The following is a 20,789-nucleotide window of genomic DNA, read 5'->3' as shown; positions in this document are numbered from 1 at the left end:
TTGTTAAAGAATATATTAGTCTTGCTTGTTGAGTAATATACTGCATTTGTGTCTCCAGCATTTGCATCAATGATTTTACTTTTATTTGTTTAAATGGGCCAAGTTACAAGAGAAAATCTCATAATTTCATAGAAAATCTAATCTTCACTTCTTGTAATTCTTAATGTTACCTAGTCATTTCTATATAAACACGAAAGGCCAAAATGTTCCACAAAATCAGTTTCTCCAGAAGAAAACCTTATTAGCTTAATCTCTTGATAGCTAAATCTCTTTAAAACCATCTCTTGACAATTTGTGCAGTACTGGCTTTCTGTACAGTGGATGGATCTGTACTAGATCTTCATCTTGGGCTTGTGACAGTATGCATTTTTAGCAAGCGTATTCACACTCTCAGATCCACCCGGGTGGTGACACATTAGAGTGTTATCTTCACAGAGATAGCATGTTTCCAAACCGCCCTCACATTTTACAGAGAAAAGGAAAAGTTATCAGAGGTACAAATCATGAATAATAGGCAAGCTATTTATTTGTACAGCAATTGATATAAGTGCATATTGAGCTGTATACATGTGTATATATATGAGTCTTTCTGCATTAAAACATTTTTCTTTTCACTGTGGTGCTCCTGGTGGTTCAATCTTAACATTAAGGGGAAAAAAATATAAGCTGAACTGTCAAATGTTTTTTCCTTGTCTCTTGTCTTGTTTAATACTTTCAGGTGCTATCAGATGCTAAAATATTTCTCGTGAAGTTCAAGACCATCGATTTTAAGGTTCTTTAGGGTTCATAATGTATTAGAATGTGTATAAGCTGTTCATTTAGAGCATTTGGCAGATGCCCTTTTCCATCTTACTATTATCTCTTTATATACAAAAGAGCAATTAAGGGGTTAAGTGTTTTGCTCATGCTGAGATTTGAACTCACAACCTTCCAAATTTAAGACCTTAATCATTGAGGTACAACATCCCCAAATTCTCAATTCTACGGACCAGCAGCTCTAATGGTAGTATTTAAAAACACTGGTTTATATCAATGCAATAATTTGAATGTGTTATTGAGTGTTATTGTTTCAATAGTTGCTATGTACACATAGTAGATGACTTGGTCACTTACATGGACCACCTGCCTAATATTGTCTTTTGCTTCCAAAACAGTTCTGAAACATCGAGCATTTACAGCATTTACTTATTCAGCAATTTGAGCTACAGTAGCTCGTCTGTTGAATCCGACCACACGGGCCAGCCTTTGCTCCACACCTGCTTCAGTGAGCCATGATCCTGCCACTGGTTCATAATTGTTCCATCCTTGGAAGACTTTTTCATAGATACTGACCACTGCAGATGGAGAAAACCCCATCAGACCCAGTCATCTAGCTATCACAATTTGGCCCTTGTCACTAACAGGTGCCATGATGAAGAGATAATCAGTGTAATTCACTCATCGGTTATAATGTCAATGTTATGCCTGGTTGGTGAATATATAATATATAGTCACACATAGACTTGTACGACACCACACAAAAAGAATTTAAAAAAGTGCAAATGTAAATATGGCAACAATCTCTGTGAGGAAAAGCATTTTTGAAAGAGTCTCCAGTGTCAGAGTTTTTTTTAACCTGAAAACATTTATAGGACTGAGGTTTTTTTACTTCAAAGTAAAGGATGGTAAAGACTCATACATTTATAGATAAACACAATGTGACTAAACTAATTTCATGCGAAAAGTGCTGCTTTCGAAGGTATAGTGCATTAAGAGCACCATTCAGAGTGCAGTCTGGTAAAAGTGAAGGAACCGTTCCATTAAAAAATGTCTCGCTCCTGCTTTAGCAGCATTACCCTCCACAAAACATTTCCTAAACTACTGATGTGACTTCCACAATGAAGATAAGCTATTTGGAATGCTCCTCCCATCAGTCGATATTAGTCAGCAATGGTCAACAGTTCTAATCAAACTCTTCCAGTTCATCAGTTTTTGAGCTGTCTGGATTAAACAATCAACTTCAAGGCATGCCAGAGAATCCCAATCAGATTTTGACATAATCATTCTGAACCACAAAATTTGATCTTTTTTTCAGCCATTCTATATCATTACGATGTACAGTGGAACCTCGGAGCTCGTGGCCTCAGCGCTCGCGACCTCGCATGCTCGCGACTTTCATTCCAACCGGCGACTCTCATTCAGATCGGCTCGTGAGCAACCGCGAGCTGCTCAAAACGCTAGTTTTAACATTTCTAATCAAGGTTTATCTCGTTAAAATTGTCTAATAATTAAGTGTTATGGAGTGAAATAGTGTTATTTACTCATTTAAATCGATTTCGTATAGTGTTCTTTGGGTTTTTACTGGGTTGGAAGGGGCGTATCAAAAGGTCGCGAAAATTCGGAACTCGCGACCGGTCTTGGTCCCTAACCCTCGCGAGCTCCGAGGTTCCACTGTACATGTTTTACCCACACTTTCTTGAACCAAAAGTCATTAGCTGTTTGCTCTAAAATTCCCCTTTAAAATGCGTTGTTTTGAAGTTTCCTCAAAGATTGTAAGGTGTTCAGGCCATTCAATTTAGGAATTCAGCTCCAAAACATGATGCTCCCAAGATTTGCTTCGATGTTGGAATGTAATTTTGTGTTGCTTCTGAACTTTGCGTTGTGAACTTTTTCTCATCTGACCACCGAATATTTTCCTAGAAACATTAAGAAACATTTAGATGTTTTGGGGAAATCTCCACAATGTCTTTTTTTTTCAGTGAGCAATAGTTTCTTTTGTTATGTACTTCTATTTACATCGTTACTGTTCAATATTTTCTAATAGTGGACACACAAGCAAGTTTTCAGCAGGTCTTGTACTGTACTGTTTGGTTTTCTTTTCAGGAATGCCAATTGAGTTTTTGGTGCGACACCATTTATAGTCCTGAATTTACTCCATTTGCTTGCTTACTTTTTACAGCCTGCACTGTGAATGACCACACTACCTGCTTGATAAAAAGCCAAAAACTACTACTATATGTCTGTTATTAGTTTAGTCAAATTGTGGTCTATAATCGTGACATAAATTATCAAGATTTTAAATCAATTCAAAAATTCTTGCTTTTTCAAATTTTTTGCAATTGGTTTGCTTGCAACTGTAGTTTCTGGAGTGATAAATTATATTAGGATGTGCTTTGCTTATAAAAAAAAATAAAATAATAACATTAATAATAAAAATGCATAATACTAATATATAATATATAATAAATCAATATTATTGGCACATTTCATCGGAATACACAATATTGTTTTAACAATTTTGAAGGTTAAATGTGCAGTATAGTTAAGGTTGAATGTGCAGTCTAGTTAAGCACGCATCTATCAGATACATTTCCAGTACACACACGTATCAACAGTCAAAATCACCTGACTTTCAGACTTTTTTTTCAAAACTACAAAAAAGCACAAAACAATTGTACATGTTATAATATTACTATATGACAAAGTAAATAAAATACAGTTGGTGAATCAAAGCATTTGAAAATAAAAGTGAATTTAAATTCAAAGAGTATCTGGATACCTTCATAATATAAAATAAAAAAATTTACTTCTATCTCTTTATATAAACCTGCTCATGAACATGATTAGTATATACAAAATATCAAAGTGAAGCATGAAAGGGACTTTATTGTGGTCATAACTATTGTTACTATTTCTATTAAATTATATGAAATTATAATAAATGCGGTGTTTCCAATTTTCCAGTTTTAATTCTATTGCTTGAAGCGGATAAGGGAGGTACCAGATCAATGAAAAACCCCATTCGTTTACAGTGAACAGGACAGAACGTGTTGGGACTGACTCCAAAATGGCGCTCTACTCCTTATTCGCTTCAAACAGCAAAATGCTGTAGTTTCTGGGCTGCAGTGCTCGGGCAACAACCATATAGCAATTATTTTTGTATTTATGAGCAAGCTGGACCTTGCCTGCTCCGCTGGCAGCATCAAGCTCCTAAAATAGTGCATTATGAGTGTATAAGTTGTAGTTTTTGTTTTGCACAAATTATAATTCCATCTTCAGCTCCAACTTTTGAGGAGCCTGTGATGAAAGTCAATAATAATAATAATAATAATACCACATCAGTGCTATTTTTTACATTGTGAAATCCAGCTACAAAACCTTTTCTCTCTGGATGCCATTATACTTCTTTCCCTCAAACTAATAATAAATCCCATGTGAATTTATTGCTTGTACTGCTGAGCTGGACTTTACCGTCTCCTCATTATAGTATAAATTCCTGCCTGAATTTATATTCCCTCTCTATTTGCTGATTAAGAAGTGTTTAACTTGGAGCAGCTCCACTCTGCAGTGCGCACGCCACGGGAGTAAATTGATGAGATTAAGCTATTTGGATTAAGAATTAAAACATGTCTATTTTTTTAAAGCAGAGTCGTGGAGACTTTGTCTTTTTGACCTCTGCAACAGTTGCCATCAGTCTACCATAGCAAATCAATGAATATAGACAGGGGTCGGGTTTTGTTTGCTTTAAAGCAATCAAGCCGGATACAGAAACAATTGTAAATAATTTATTAATTTAACTTCTGTCATGTCTGTTTATGATGCCATGTGTGTTTTTTTGTTTTGATTGAGCTCATGTTTCTACTTGTATAGTCACTGATTGTACCCCTTATTTGTCTGTATCGCATGTACAGAACAGACAAAAAGTATGGACACACCTTGTGTGTCCAAACTTTTGGTCTGTACTGTATATATAATTTGTATACAGTACAGACCAAAAGTTTGGACACACCTGCTCATTTAAAGAGTTTTCTTTATTTTCATGACTATGAAAATTGTAGAGTCACACTGAAGGCATCAAAACTACGAATTAACACATGTGGAATTATATACATAACAAAAAAGTGAACTAAAAATATGTCATATTGTAGGTTCTTCAAAGTAGGCATCAAGAGAATGCCAAGAGTGTGCAAAGCAGTAATCTAAGCAAAGGGTGGCTAGTTTGAAGAACCTACAATATGACATATTTTCAGTTGTTTCACACTTTTTTGTTATGTATATAATTCCACATGTGTTAATTCATAGTTTTGATGCCTTGAATGAGAAGGTGTGTCCAAACTTTTGGTCTGTACTGTACCGGTTTCCACTGTAATCTTTATTTAGTTTGTCTATATAAATCTCTATGTAGTTTTCATTTGCAATGTATTTTGAATGTTCTGTTTCTTGTTTGCTTTCTTTGGATCACCCAGTCTCTGTTGATCCCTGTCTGTTTTCAGTTCCTGAGACTGCTGCATGGTGCTAATTTGTCTGTTTGCTTTAATGCTTGCATTTGTCAGTGACAGTGGATCTAGAGCCTGGGAACAAGGTGAGGAATATATGGATGGAATACACTGGATGAAAATCATATAAAATATTACATTAGTTATATGTACAACACAACTACAATTGACACAACACTAAATCTCAAGCCTCAAAACGATTTAGCACAAAGCAAAACCAAATTTGACAACACAAAATATGCTACACAAAAAAAAAAATTCTAAAGCTAAAACTAAATTTGACCATATAAAACCAATTATTGCGACCATGATAAAATTGCCACCATCACAACTACATGCTAAAAATATTAAACAAAACAACCAAAAAAAACGACAAAAAACATACAACACCAAACAAAAAATTTGAGAACACAAAATCTGACAGTACAAAATTTTGTGACAAATATACTACATTTCAGCAACACAAAATAAAATGATCACAACACAATCATTTAATTCTAGGTTGATTCCTAACACACATCTAATGAAAATGGTGTTCAATTCAATTCATCTTTATTTCTTTACTCTTTAAACAATTCACTTAAAGCAGCTTTACAGAGATTAAGCAGTAATATAGTTGTATAATTGGGTGTATATGTTTAGTAAGTTTATCCCTAATGAGTGAGCCAGTGGTGACTGTGGCAAAACAAAACTCCCTGAGAAGGCATGAGAAAGAAAGCTTTAGAGAACCAGACATGCTTGCTCTTTTTGTCGTCGTTTTCACTGGTTTCAGACATTTTTTTATATTCCTTTAAGAAACAGGTAACACACATCTCATCCAAAGACCAAAGGCTCTATTGGATTATTTGTCAAATAATAGTAAAGCCTTTATTGACAGCTAATAGCATTTACATGCATAATTATGATCCTCCAATGCACTTGTCTGAAACTTATTTTCTCAATGTCACATTTGAGTTACAATTTGCAAGCATGGATCGAAGAAATCAAAGATACACATTTTTGTCTAAGGAAAAGGAGTGAAAATAGAAAAGAAAATAGCGCTCAAATTTGAAATGAAATTTGGGAAACAATTATTGACCATGTCATCAATCATTGCTTGTCCATGAGAAAGACTGGACAAAGAGTCCAACTTAATGCACCCTTTGTCAGAGCACCGTAGCATCTATCGTCCATGTATTCCTTTTCAGTATTACTGTATTGCTCTGTTTGGCAGAACAAGGAGCCAGTGTCTGCCATAATGCACTTTCCTCATGTGACTTTCATGTCAATTTTGACATGTTTTTTGGATTTACATTATAGAATCCACAGAGTACCACACAAAAGGGGCAGAGAAAAGCTTTTTCATTCTAAATAGGAGGCTGCCGTTATAAAATAGGTTGCAACAAATAATACAATCAAACTGGTAAAAAACTCAACAGTGTAAGTTTGGCAAGTATTGCTCAAGTCCTTAAACAAAACCATGTCCAAATTAAAGCATTCATACAAAAAAAATTATAAAGAATAAAAGACTGAAGTACCTGCAGGTAAGGACTTTTACTCGAATGTCTTGCTATACCATATAGTTACTGTACATGCATTTGGAATCATCTTAATGAATCTGCATTTGATTAAAGAAGAATGGAGCTTGAAGCTAAAGAGGCACACAGTATATCATTTATATGGATGAAGCCGGCTTTAACGTCTCTAAAGTGAGGAGATGCCGGGGGAGTATGACTGGGCAGAAAGCCACTACTACAGTGCCAGGTCAAAAGGGGTGCCAATGCCACCATGTGTGCTGCCATTTCCAATTATGCTGTTCTTCACCACATACCAACTGTTATGTTTCTACATGCACTAATGTAGAAACCTTTCACCTGAAGAGAGAGGGCCTGGAGAACTTACATGGCTGTGTATACTGGAGCCTTCAACATACTCTCATTTGATGATGCCTCATTGCATTATTTCCTTTTCCACCTGATTAAGGAGTCCCTCTCTGTTTGGAGATAGAAGGTGTATAATAACCCACCATATGACCAGATGTCGCTCCTGAAAGCAATGAATGCTAGTTGCCTAGTAATAAGTGCAGGGGACTGCCAGAGATGCATGCATTTCACTCCATGAAAGGACAGATTTCCCCCTGGTGAATTGTAACTACATGTAGATGTGATCCTCTGGCCTAATCATAGAACAAATGGGATTAATGTGACAATTTCAGATTTTTTGCAAATTTCTTTCTTAGCTCTTTGGTTATATAATATCGAAAACACTGCAAATGCATGAACTGCACCATAATAAACATCTGAATATGCCTTAGGTCATGCATGTTAACAACAGTTCATTGGTATTAAAAAATCAAATTAATAAAATAAACAAATCTCAATTTTATAAAATTTTAACAGAGCATCTAAAAAATAATCATAAAAATTATACTTGCACAATACAGTTTTAGGATTTGTTTCTCTGGTAAAATCACTTTTGGGGAAAAAAACACTATGATTATTATATAGAGTTTTTTACAAATAAATGACATTGCTCAAGGCTGAATAGAGTTTATAGTAATAACTGTATCTTATTATTTTCTCTGTACACTGATCAGGCATAACATTATGACATTATGAAGTGAATAACACTGATTATCTCTTTATCATGGCACCTGTTAGTGGGTGGGATTTATTAGACAGCTAGTGAACATTTTGTCCTTAAAATTGATGTGTTAGACGCAGGAAAAATGGCCAAGCGTAAGGATTTGAGCGAGTTTGACAAGGGCCAAATTGTGATGGCTAAACAACTGGGTCAGAGCATATCCAAAACTGCAGCTCTTGAGTGCTGTTCTCGGGCTGCAGTAGTCAGTATCTATTAAAAGTGGTCCAAGGAAAAAACAGTGGTGAACCAGCAACATGATCATGGGAGGCCGAGGCTCCTTAATGCAGTTTGTGAGAGAAGGCTAGCCTGTGTGGTCCGATCCAACAGACGAGCTCCTGTAGCTAAAATTGCTGAAGAAATTTGTTTTGGCAGCAAAAAGGGGACAACAGAATATTAGGCAGGTGGTTATAATGTAATGACTGATTGGTGGCTTTAACGTTATGCCTGGTCAGTGTTTATATAGTATACTTTTTGAGCCACTTTTTGAATGCTAAATGCACCCCAGGCCTCCTCACCCTATAAGATTTCCTGACATGACCAATATATTTTGGCTGATAGAGCATAAATCTTGAAAAAACACAAAATAAATTGTTATACCTTCGTAGAAATGTGATGGTTATTAAAACAGCAAATGGGGATTAAATATTTAATGGGATGGTCAAAAAGCACATAATCCTACAGTCAGGCGTCCACAAACTGTTGTCCACATAACGTATATATGGGAATGTTGGATGTAAAACATTAAAGTAAAAGATACTTAAAAATGTTATGTATTTTTGTTATGCAGAGAGGTATGAGTCAGAAAAACTTAAATGCAATAGATACTTATGGTAAATAATAATGTATGTACCGGTAACATATGTATTTGATGTTATAATGTACAATATTTGATTCTAATAAAAAAAATAAGTTTTCTTTTATAAAAAACAGAATGCCATCTAGTGTTTTCTGTTACTGGGTCATCGCAATACCTTTTAATGTTTACTTGAATACCCTATTCAATGCTCTTTTGTGCTTGTTCAATTGTTGAGCAAATGTTTCCCTGTAATTGTGCAGTTTTCATTTTTTGGTGTTGGTAGCATATTTGTTTCTCAGTCTTGTTTTCTAAATGAACTCAAAGAGACACTGCCAAAATTACAGAGCGACACAAGCCTGAAGCAAGAAGGGAAGAAAAGTACAGATGGCTGGACCATAACGAGCTGAAGGCCGAGGCTACAGGCAAGGCCTGTTCCACTTTTTGGTCTTGGACAGTTTCACGCTTTGTGACGGGATTTAGTTGGAAGGTTGTTTAAGGTTGTTTGAGGAAAACAAACACCCAGAGCAACTTGTGACTTGTGCAGTCTGTTCACACATGCAGCTCAATGCCAGAGTCAGTGTTACAATCTATGCAAAAGGCGACCACAGTGAGAAGTCTGTAGGTTATACAGTAGTAGTACCACTTCATTGTGTCTTCGCATGAGTACATCTCTATTTTTCTTCTCTGCAGTTTGTACATATCATTACACTTGAATGAAAATAACCAGAATTGGCTACTAGTTTGGGACTGACAGTCATGTACCTGCAGATATGATTTATGAAGGTCTTACCACTACTTGCATTATTTTATTTGCTTACATGATAGTGCTGTCGAATAAAAGTGTGATGAAGTGCGGGAGGTGTGTCAGGCAAAACTGCTGGGGTTTACCTTTGTCATGTTCCCAGGGTTCACATCTGTTTCAGTTTTGCGGATGCCGTCGGTGCCATTTGATCTGGGGCACAGATGCAAATGATTGCAGTGCATATATTCTTATAAACATGGTTGTATACAACAAGAAGAACGCATCATGAATTCTTTCTGGTTGTTACAGTATTGCATTACTCCTGCTTCACCCTTACTCTACCTTGTCTTTGTCACAATGATTGTTTGAAGGCATTGTTGTTTGAAAAAACGCTCAAAGCCAGGATATAATGTAATGTAAGGATATAAGGAGGCAAATAATTACTTATATAGAGTATATTCCAAAAATCAAGAATATGTATTTTGCAAGGTGTTACATATTCCACTAAGGCAAACATTTCTGTCAGCATCTTCATGAGGGAAGTTACAGTTATTTATAAAAGGTTTGTGGACATCCTAAGTTGATTTTACAGGTTCACCATTTGGATCAGACATATCACCTGAGTCTAGGTCACACCTCTGATTGCCATGTCTTTCCTTCAGTCAAGGTGTCTAAGGCCAGAGTTTTTTAACATTGTCCAGAAAATCACCATTAAACACTGCAATTTGCCTTCAAGCCTGACAAAAATCAGGGGACAGAAAATGCAAACTGTTGACTTTTTTGCCTTTACTCTTTAACACTTCTACACTGTAATGATATAATCCTGCTATCGAGTGTCATTTAGAAGAGCACAGGCGCCCTTTTGAGTCTGGTTTGTCTTCCTCATTTCCTCTTCATGCCATTTCAAGTTCTTCCTTGCAGTGTTGCCACTGGCCTTCTCATTAGGGATCTAGGTCTACATTTAAATTTCTACATCTTTCACAGAGTCTCTTTATGGGAATGTCTAGTGTTAATAGAGCATGAAGCAGATAAGGTTTAATTAAGCGTTTTTTAAATCAGCTAGTTGTCTTAATGTGCATCAAAGGAAAAGTGTTAGCGCTCACCCAGCCAGTTTCTGTTTGTGGATTGCAATCTGCGTTGGCAAAATTAAAATAAAACGGGTTCGAATGAATCCAATCCAACATCCTCAGCCCTCATTGCGATTCAATATGATTATTATTTCAAGCTCCATAGCGATGATGCAATGTAACAAATGATATCAGTAATTCTGAATATTTTGAGGCACTTTTTGTGCAGCCTCAATAATGCCTTCCACTTGTAAACATATTCATCTAAAATGAGAAACGCATTTAATATTTTATGCCTCCGCTCTCCTGTCATTTTGCAGTGCTGCCAGACAGCCATGTTATTTCCTTTCTGCTATCTCCAAATTTAACTTTGTGGCAGAGCATCAAGAAGAGTTTGCGACTTCTTCTCTAGAAGCCTAGATGTGAATTCAGAGTTATACATGAAGCACTGCCTATCGATGCAGTCATATCTGAAGGGAATTGCTCTGCAGTCGAATCTTAGTAACTTTCCTTTAGAATCTGAAACTTGGGAAATGCACAAAGCATGACCTTACAACCAGAAATGCCAGATATTTGTCCTTTCTCTAGTGGTTGAGAGTTTAAAGTAACTAATTAATAGCTGAACTATAACTCTTAGAAAGATCATAACAGATTCACAAACAGATTTTATGCCTCATCTGTGTATATTTTCTCTGCTGTTTGTGGTAAACATAACTGTCGAAATGAGCGGCACTCAGGACTATTAGACTGTTGTGGAAAGATCTTTCAACATGTCTGTTTTAATTGCCTTTGCTCAAGTCCCCCACAGGCTGCCAGAGCATCTGATTGGATATGATTAGGATTCTATGTGCCACAACAGAAGTGATAACAGACAGCAAAAAATAACCAAGACAGGTGTTAAAAAGAATTTGAGAGACAGCACAACGTTCTTAGCTACTCTAAATGAGCTGACAATGTACCTGTGAAAATCTGCCCACGTACTGAAATTCTGTAGGACTATTTGTTAGATTGGGAGGAAATCTGGGGATTTGTAGAGCTTGAAGAAACCATTACACACCAGTTAATGAGCTGAGAGCTTGCTTAGGCTTTAAATAATAGAACACAGCGTTATTCATACTGTTTAAGTGCCGGCCAGGAGCACTGAGCTCGGCTTAGGTCAGTGAAGACTGTCATCACAGCACTCTCTGGTGTTCAGGAGCTTTACTGCATCCATTAAGACCTTTTGCGTACCAAGCTGTCAAACCATCTCTCCACCACCACCAAAAAAAAGGGACATGTGCTTCTGAATTTTTAATACAGGAAATGCTGCTACTTCAGCTGTTTGCACAATGACATGATTTATTAATGGCCCCAGCCCAAGTACTGAATCATTCATTACAGCACAAATAAACATCTCCATCCTAAAAAATAAGAGGCTGTCTGACCATTATGTCCCTTTGAACCGTTGGATTAATCACTGAGCCAGGCTGAGACAGGTTGTAAAAATAAATTAGTTCAAGACACATAAAAGGTGAGTTTGGCCCAAACTTTTGATTTAGTAATATATATGTCAATAGAGCAATAGTTCATAAAATAAGAGTGACATTAAAATCTATAGTTTTTTCTTCTTTGTTTTTCTTTCAAGTAATGTAAAGGAAGAACTTCCTAAAACTTGCTGAGTCATGTGTTATGATGAACTCAGCGTTCACAGCATTGTCATGGAATTTATAGCGGATAGAGCAAATGCGTGTGCAGATTATTTATTCTATAAGGTTCAAACGAAGAACACAAACCAATGAAACCAATTATGGATACTATTGGGATTAGGGAGACTAATGACAACGAAATTTGTTCAAACTAGAACTAATCAGGGTGAAGTGATGATTAGGAGATGCTAAGACTATGGGGAATGTTGGTTAAGGCTCTGGGCTACTGATTGGAAGGTCAGAGGTTTCACTGTGCAGTAATGTATATGTGTATGTGAAGATTATAAAGAACCTTTAAATTTTAGTGGGAAATATAAATCAGTCTCCATATGAAATTAATGTGACAACTATGGAGTGAAAAAAGAATAAAAAGAGAAATGATACCAAAGGCATTCAGTATGTGCTAAAGTTATAATACAATGCCATAGTAAAAATAATAGTAAAAAAAATGAATTGTACCCACTTAAAAGGGATGTGGTAGCTCTATGGTTAAAATGTTGGACCTCTCACTGAAAGGTTGTGAGTTCAAACCCCAATACCACAAAGCTCTCACTTTCGTGCCTTGTTGCAAGGCCTTTAACCCTCAACTGCTCAGTTGAGTATAAATTAAATAACTGTAAGTCACCCAGGATAAGGATGTCTGTAATTGTAAAGAAGTTGAGGTTACTATAACAGCAAATGGGAACTAAATGCAGAATGGCATGTTGAAAAAGCACATATGAATTTTATGGTTGTCCACAAATTTTTGTCCATGTAGTGTACATTTTGTACTGATGACAGCAGAATGACAAATAACAAGTCCTTTTGCAAACAGAGCAGAAGTGAGTGACTCAATCACTAATACTAGATCACTCAAGTCAAGCGATGATGTTGAGGCTCAGCTCGGTCATATATCACAGGTGATATTTACCTCCAGTGATGAGACAGAGACACATACAGCATAACTTCATGGCCACCAATCAGGCATAACATTATGACCACCTGCCTATTATTGTGTTGGTCCCCCTTTTACTGCTGAAACAGTCCTGACCAGTTGAGCATTAACATCATTAACTTCTTCAGCAATTTGAGCTACAGGAGCTCATCTGTTGAAACGGACCACACAGACCAGCCTTCGCTCCCCACATGCATCAATGAGCCTTGGCTGACCTTGACCCCGCTTTACCACTGTTCAGTTATTGGATCACTTTTGATAGATAATGACTACTACACCCTACAAGAACTGCAGTTGTAGAGATGCCCATTTTTCCTGCTTTTAATACATGAACTTTGATGACAAAATGTTCACTTGCTTCCTAATAAATCCCACCCACTAACAGATGACATGATGAAAAGATATTCAGTGTTATTCACTTCACCGGTTATAATGTTAAAAAGTAAATTTTATGACTGATGTATATAACATATAACGGTGTATAACATTGTAAAAAATAAATATATATATATATATATATATATATATATATATATATATATATATATATATATATATATATATATATATATATATACATACATATGTGCAGTTTAGTTTATCTTTCCTCAATAAATTGTGTAACTTAAAAAAAGATAATCTCTTTATTATTTATTATTGTATATTATTTAACTCTTCTTTTCTGAATTATGTCTATATTTAGTTACATTCAAGTCATTCTTTTTGTTAAGAAAAGTACAGTACATATTGAGACTGACCACATGTGATTCTCATACTGATTGTGCTCTCTAAATGAAACATTTGAGACATTTTTTTATTAATTTTACTGAGATATTAAACGGAAAGATTTGGTTTACTAGGATAACTTGTTTACCATGGTATGCCTGTTAAAATCCCTGCATTCATTAAATTTAAGACATTTTGTATACTTTTATAGTGCTTTTAACAATGGACACTACAGAAATAGTTTACAGAAATAAATACATTAAGAATATATATTTTAAGTGAATAAATTAGTCCATTTAAGTTTATACTTAAGTAAGTGGCAAGGTAGCAAGAAAAACTCCTGGAGATTTTAAAAGAAACCTTAAAAGGCACCAGACTCAAAAGGGAACCCATGATCATCATTCCGGTGGAAATTCCGGCAGATTTCTGATCTGATCATTTGATCATCAGATTTTGGCTCTTTGGCTGTTCTGCGTTATAAACTCCAAACCTTTCTGTGGCTGTTGTAAAGCTTTAAACTCAAAGCAACCACTCAGCTTTCTCTCATTTAATTGGAATTGGTGTCACTTGGAAAACAAATCGAGGGCTGATGGGAGCTGTTCAATTTGCATTTTAGATACCTTATTTAGAGAAGCACTTGAAATGCTAAGCAGAAAGAGAGCAAGGCATCACGTTAATCTCGGGTTAACATCTGTGAAAGAGATAACAGTGACAAAGCACTGCAGTCCTCATTTAATTCAATTCAGTTCACTTAATGAGATTTTTTTTTGTTGGGCAGGGAAGGTGTGCTACTGTCAATCGAATTTTGACCCTCTAGTCATTAATCACCATCGTTCCCCCACTTCATTTTGCTACTGAAATGGCATCCATTTATTAACAAAGAATAGCTTAATAGAATAATCTTGATTTTATGTCAGCTGTTGAATATAAAGCTGGATAGTATTTTATTAACACACCACTGACTCTGTTAACAACCATTGCCTTGTTCTTTAGATAGCCTTTAAGGAGAATGTGGTGCTAGTGTACAGTATCTCACAAAAATGAGTACACTCCTCACATTTCAGCATTTTATTATCTTGCCAAGGAACAATACTATAGAAATGAAACTTGGATATATTTTAGAGTGGTCAATGTACATATTTACTGTCCTTTAAAAATAACTCAACATGCACCATGCAAAGCCACATGTCCTATTCATCATGTCCATGTTTTTGTCTGCTTGACAGGATCATACAAATTTGTGTATCTTGTATTAGAGCAGTTAAACGTTGGTGCTATAAGTACAATTCTCTCATAATGACCATTGGATGTTCAACATGGCACCTCATGGCAAAGACTTTCTAAAGGATTTTAAAAATTAGAGTATGGTGGCTAGGGTCATACAGAGGCTTTTCAAGACGAAACAGGCCTCGCAATGGTCGATCAAAGAAGTTAAGTCCTCATACATCAAGTGTAGAATTATTAAAAGTATTAAAATAAGAAACAAAAGAAGTCCTCTTTTAAAACTGGCTCACAAGAAAGCCTGCAAACAGTTTGATGAAGACAACATGTCCAAAAGCATTACTAAGATAAACTTGTTTGGCTCAGATGGTGTCCAGCATGTGTGGCGATGCCCTGGTAAAGAGTACAAAAGAAAATTCTGTCTTGCCTACAGTCAAGCATGGTGGTGGTAGCATCATGATCTGGGGCTGCATGAGTGCTGCTGATACTTAGGAGCTGCGGTTCATTGGGGAAACAAGAATTCCAATGTGACATTCTGAAGCAGAAAATGATGCCCTCCCTTCAGAAACTGAGGCGAGCAGCAGTTTTCCAACATGAAAATGACCCCAAACACACCACCAAGATGACTTTGCTGAATGTGAAGGTGATGAAGTGGCCGAGTAGGTCTCCAGACCTGAACCCTATGGGGATCCTCAAGCGGAAGGTGGAAAAGCGACATGTGTCTAACATCCAGCAGCTCCATGATGTCATTATGGAGGAGTGGAAGAGGATCCCAGCAACAACCTGTCCAGCTCTGGTGAATTCCATGCCCAGGAAGATTAAGTGCAGTGCTGGATAACAATAGTGCTTACACAAAACACTGACACTTTGGTCACAGTTTTGACATGTTCACTTAGGGTGTACTCACTTTTGTTGCCAGCTGTTTTGACAGTAATAAAGGTATGTTAAGGTATTTTTAGAGGACAGTAAATTTGTACTAATATTGTCCCTTGAGAATATATACTACAATGGTTGCTGAAATATAAGGGGTGTACTCACTTTTGTGAGATACTGTATATTTATAATACTGAATATTGATTTGTTTTAGATGTGACTTTTATTTCACAATGAAAATTTGCTTCTTTTTTAGACTGAAAATATGAAAGCATTTCAAAGGCAGGTCAATTTATATGTATGACATACTTTATAGATACATTTTTATCTTAATCTTCAACATTTATTTGGATTATTTTAATTTGCACATTTCTATAAATTTTCTTCAGTTATAATAATTTATCATTTATTTGCCTTTTATCATTTAGCACTTTGTGCATTAGGCACCACATCATCATCAATATCATCATCATCATCATAATCAATACACAGAAGAGCACCATATGGAAAAAGTATTCAGACAACTGACAGCCATTTCTGATCTGATCTGATCTGATTCTGATTTCTGAAGTCTTTAGATGCTGTAGCATAATTTCTTTTCCCAAAACCTGACTGAAACCTGACACAATGCCAGTTTAATGAAGATATCCGTTACATGGGTTGGTGTTTAAGATCTTTAGTGGTCTGCTACAGAGCCTTGACTTCAACCCTACTGAACACTTTTGAAATAAACTGGAATGCTGACTGCACCCTAGCCCTCCTCACTCTACATCAGTGACTGATTTTACTTACTACCTTGTGGTTGAATTAGCACAAATCTTCCCAAGTCTAATCAAACATTAATCAAACACACAAAAAAAAATGAAGTGTATTATAACAGCAAATGGGGACAAATGTGGTATGGGATGTTCAGAAAGCACATATGAATCCTATGGTCAGATGTCCACAAATTTCTGACGACAGCAGACAGTATTAATATATTTAAATGGTCGAATGAAGGAGATAAATGACAAAAGATTTTGCAAACAAAGCAGAAGAGAGTGATTCAATCTTTATAGTTAGATTACTCAAGTGAAGAGACAATGATGAGGCTCAGCGCAATCGTATACCACAAGTGATATTTACTTTAAGTGATGAGACAGAGACTGATAAGCATGATGCTGACAACCAAAGTGAGAACTCATGTTTGATTGTAGATAAATAACTATTTACAGTATAGCAGCAGAATTGTTTTCAAGGAAGCAGATTAAGTTATGGTGTAGAAAGTACCCACATTTGACCATGCTAATGGTTTTCACAGACCACCACACAATTTTCTCATTTTTTACCACTGGGTTGATAGGTAATATAGATGCTTTAAATACCAACATCTTTTTTGTATGTTGCTTTTAAAAGGTCTAATACATACAGTTTTCTGATTGGACATACAGTATTGCTGTCTGTGTCTAAAATGATGTTTTTTCAAAAAATCTGTTTAAACATAGGTAATTAAAAAATACAAACTTGTACATACATGTTACACACATATTATTGCAGCAGAACTTGTGTAATATATAGAATGACAAGAATGAGTGTTTTCCCATTAACATGATATAATTTATATATAAAAACCTCTCCAGGACTTTAAAAAAAGGCATCATGTCTCTATGATTTTTGCTCATCTGTTTTCTCATTGCTTGTTTTAAACCCTACCATTGGTTTGTGCAAGAGTTCTTGAGCCAATCATAATAAAAAGCCTAATCTCTAACCATCATTGACTCCACTGTGATAAATGTATGTGCATGGACTATAGAAAGTAAATAGAACAGAGTTCCTATATGGCCAAAAAAAAAAGCAATGCAAAATTCATAAATATGTGTGCTTGTTAAGCTTTATTCTCGATTACTTGCAAGTTATTGCAGAGAAAATATCATAAAGATTGTAATATTTGAATTCAGAGGAGCGTTTTCACCCTCTGTCGTGTCCTGGTTTGAACCTAAAAGCAATATGCTCTACTTCATTCACAAACTGCACTCTTCATAATGAAACAAATACATTTACATTTTATCCAAAAGATCACACTTCTCACATTAGAATTCCCGTCTCACATCTCGCCGCTCATGATTCATTATCTAATAGAACTCCATTAAAAACGTTAACGGCCATTATGGTCCTGCTGTGAATTTGAATTTTCCCTTCAAGCAACACCAACCTTCGACCTGTCATTACCATCCATCATAGAGACATACACTGCACATAAAATATCAAAGAATGTGTGCTGAGCTGCTTCCTGCATGTGAAACTGAAAGGGAGAAAAGGCTGAAAGAGAATTGTTAACTAGAAAATGGATGGATTGTTGAATGTAGAAATGCAGAAGAAAAGGAGCATTTTTTGGAAAGGGGCAGAACAGTTTGCTTTCCCAGGAGACGCAGGTTTGTTTAGCGGTGAGGATTGTGGTTCTGGGAGAGTCTAACTGGCTGAATAAATTCATTCAAATGGCAAATTTCTCATAGGACCAGCTGCCTGGAATTAACTGTGTAGAGAAGAATAGCATTCAAATTTGGCACAAAATCTCCATGTCCCTTCATAGAAAAATAAAAGGCTTGTTCAGTAAAAGAGTAAAATAATCACAGTAAATATTGATATAATTATAGATTTGCATTTAGTGCATGAAACACTAGTTACATATTTATGACTAAGAAATATATTCATTTCTTATGCAAGGAATAAATACAATAGGATATGCAATTCTAGGAAAATAATTACCAACATTGTGGTGTGTCTTTGTTTTTTTAAAACAGCAGGTCCAGGCAGGCAGGCAGGCAAGGTAGGTAGGTAGGTAGGTAGGTATGTAGGTAGGTAGGTAGGTAGGTAGGTAGGTAGGTAGGTAGGTAGGTAGGTGGGTGGGTGGGTAGCTAGGTAGGTAGGTAGGTAGGTAGGTGGGCGGGTGGGTTTAGGTAGGTAGGTAGGTAGGTAGGTAGGTAGGTAGGTAGGTAGGTAGGTAGGTAGGTGGGTGGGTGGGTAGCTAGGTAGGTAGGTAGGTAGGTGGGCGGGTGGGTTTAGGTAGGTAGGTAGGTAGGTAGGTAGGTAGGTAGGTAGGTAGGTAGGTAGGTAGGTAGGTAGGTAGGTAGGTAGGTAGGTTTACATATTTGTATCAATGCAAATTGATAATGCTTCAGGACATGCTAATGTCAGCTCTCAGCCAAGTAAACACACCAGCTCCCTGCAGTCGCTACAGCCTACAAACACAAAGGACCCAGACTCCAAATCCCAGCACACACCCTTTTCTGCTTTCACTCTCTCTTATACTGATTGAGCACAGGTGTTACCAGTTATAGACACACACACACACACACACACACACACACACACTATATAAGAGACCCTCATTCATACACACACAAAACAATGTAATTTATTCACTTCCTTTTGCATTGCTGATGTTTACCAAGCCATTGATCATTTGTAGGTTATTGATCATTTGACTATGCTTCTGTCCATGTTTTTGGTAATGCTTTTTCTACTTTATTCCTGTTTGCTAATCGACTGATCCTCTGCCTGTTTTGTATTCTTCTTCTTTGCAACCCAATTTGGAACATTTTCTGCCTGCATATTAAAACTGTTGACTGCATTTGCTTTGACAGCTAAACTGCATTTCATTGCTGAGTACATGTATGCAATCACAATAAAGTTGCATCCATCTATGTTTATCTTCAGACATGTCTTGAACAACATAGAACAGGTAGGTCAAGATGGACAAGAATAACAGCTGACCTTAAACATCGTGGCAATATTTTTTCTATATTTTTTGCAAAGGTTGTGCAAACTATTGCACTCAGTTGGAGATTGGCATTCCAGCTATTTTTATACATGCTAAATAAACAAGGGTAAAAATGTTAAAAGCTATATCACACACTGCACATAACCAATTTCCACTAGAAACTAGAGGATTTGCAGTCCAATGTTTTATACAAATAAAAAATGCTTCATAAAAATGATATTAAAGGCATTATTTTTTTCAAGTCCATTATTGATATTTCTTGTCAATTCCTAATTATGCACCCTACTGTTTTTTCACACTAGTTACATATTCTTTCACTTTAAAAAGGCAATATGCTTTATCACACTGGGATAGGTAGGTAGGTAGGTAGGTAGGTAGGTACTCGGCCATCTGGAAACACATGAAGACTTTGAACACTGTGCTTGGTGGCTGATTGTAGCCCAAATGTTCATTAAACGCTCTCCCATTTTTCTTTTTCACAAACAGGCGTAAAAGATCTCGCCATCGCATGCTGCAGTCATAAAAAAATGAACTCTGTGGTTTGTCTAAAGCTGCCTGCTGTAGTTTTCCTTAATGAAGCATTTTGTAGTGTTCCCACAATGCACCTGCTCAAATATTTATGGGCTGCTTTGAATTTCCCAGTTGTTTCTCACTCTCTTTTAAGATTAAACAGAAGGGAAATTTAGCTTATATCAAACCGAGCAGAATTATAATGAAAAATAATACATTAAGTTAAAAATTTCAGATTTAAAGTGTGTATTAATGTATGTGGTATACATTTTAGATGATAGTGGTTCAGTGGATAGAATTTGAGAAGAGAAGACAGAAATCTCAAAGAAATCCATGGTGAGGATGAATGCCACAGCAACTTAACTCGCCATAATTAATCAAATCAAATTTTATTTGTCACATACACATTCACTTTTATTTGTCACATACACATTCAGTAAAACATGTAGTGAAATGCTAATTACTATTCTCCAACAAGTAATTCGAAATAAAATATAAAGTATAAAATATATATATAAAAAAAAAGAAATATAAAGTATAAAAAGTATAAAATTATAACTATAAGGTAAAAATATATGGATAAATAAATAATACACTA

This window comes from Silurus aristotelis, assembly GCF_946808225.1.
Source record: "Silurus aristotelis genome assembly, chromosome: 10".
NCBI classification, from domain to species: Eukaryota; Metazoa; Chordata; class Actinopteri; order Siluriformes; family Siluridae; genus Silurus; species Silurus aristotelis.
The sequence above is the reverse complement of the archived record's forward strand: the minus strand, read 5'-3'. Positions refer to the sequence as shown.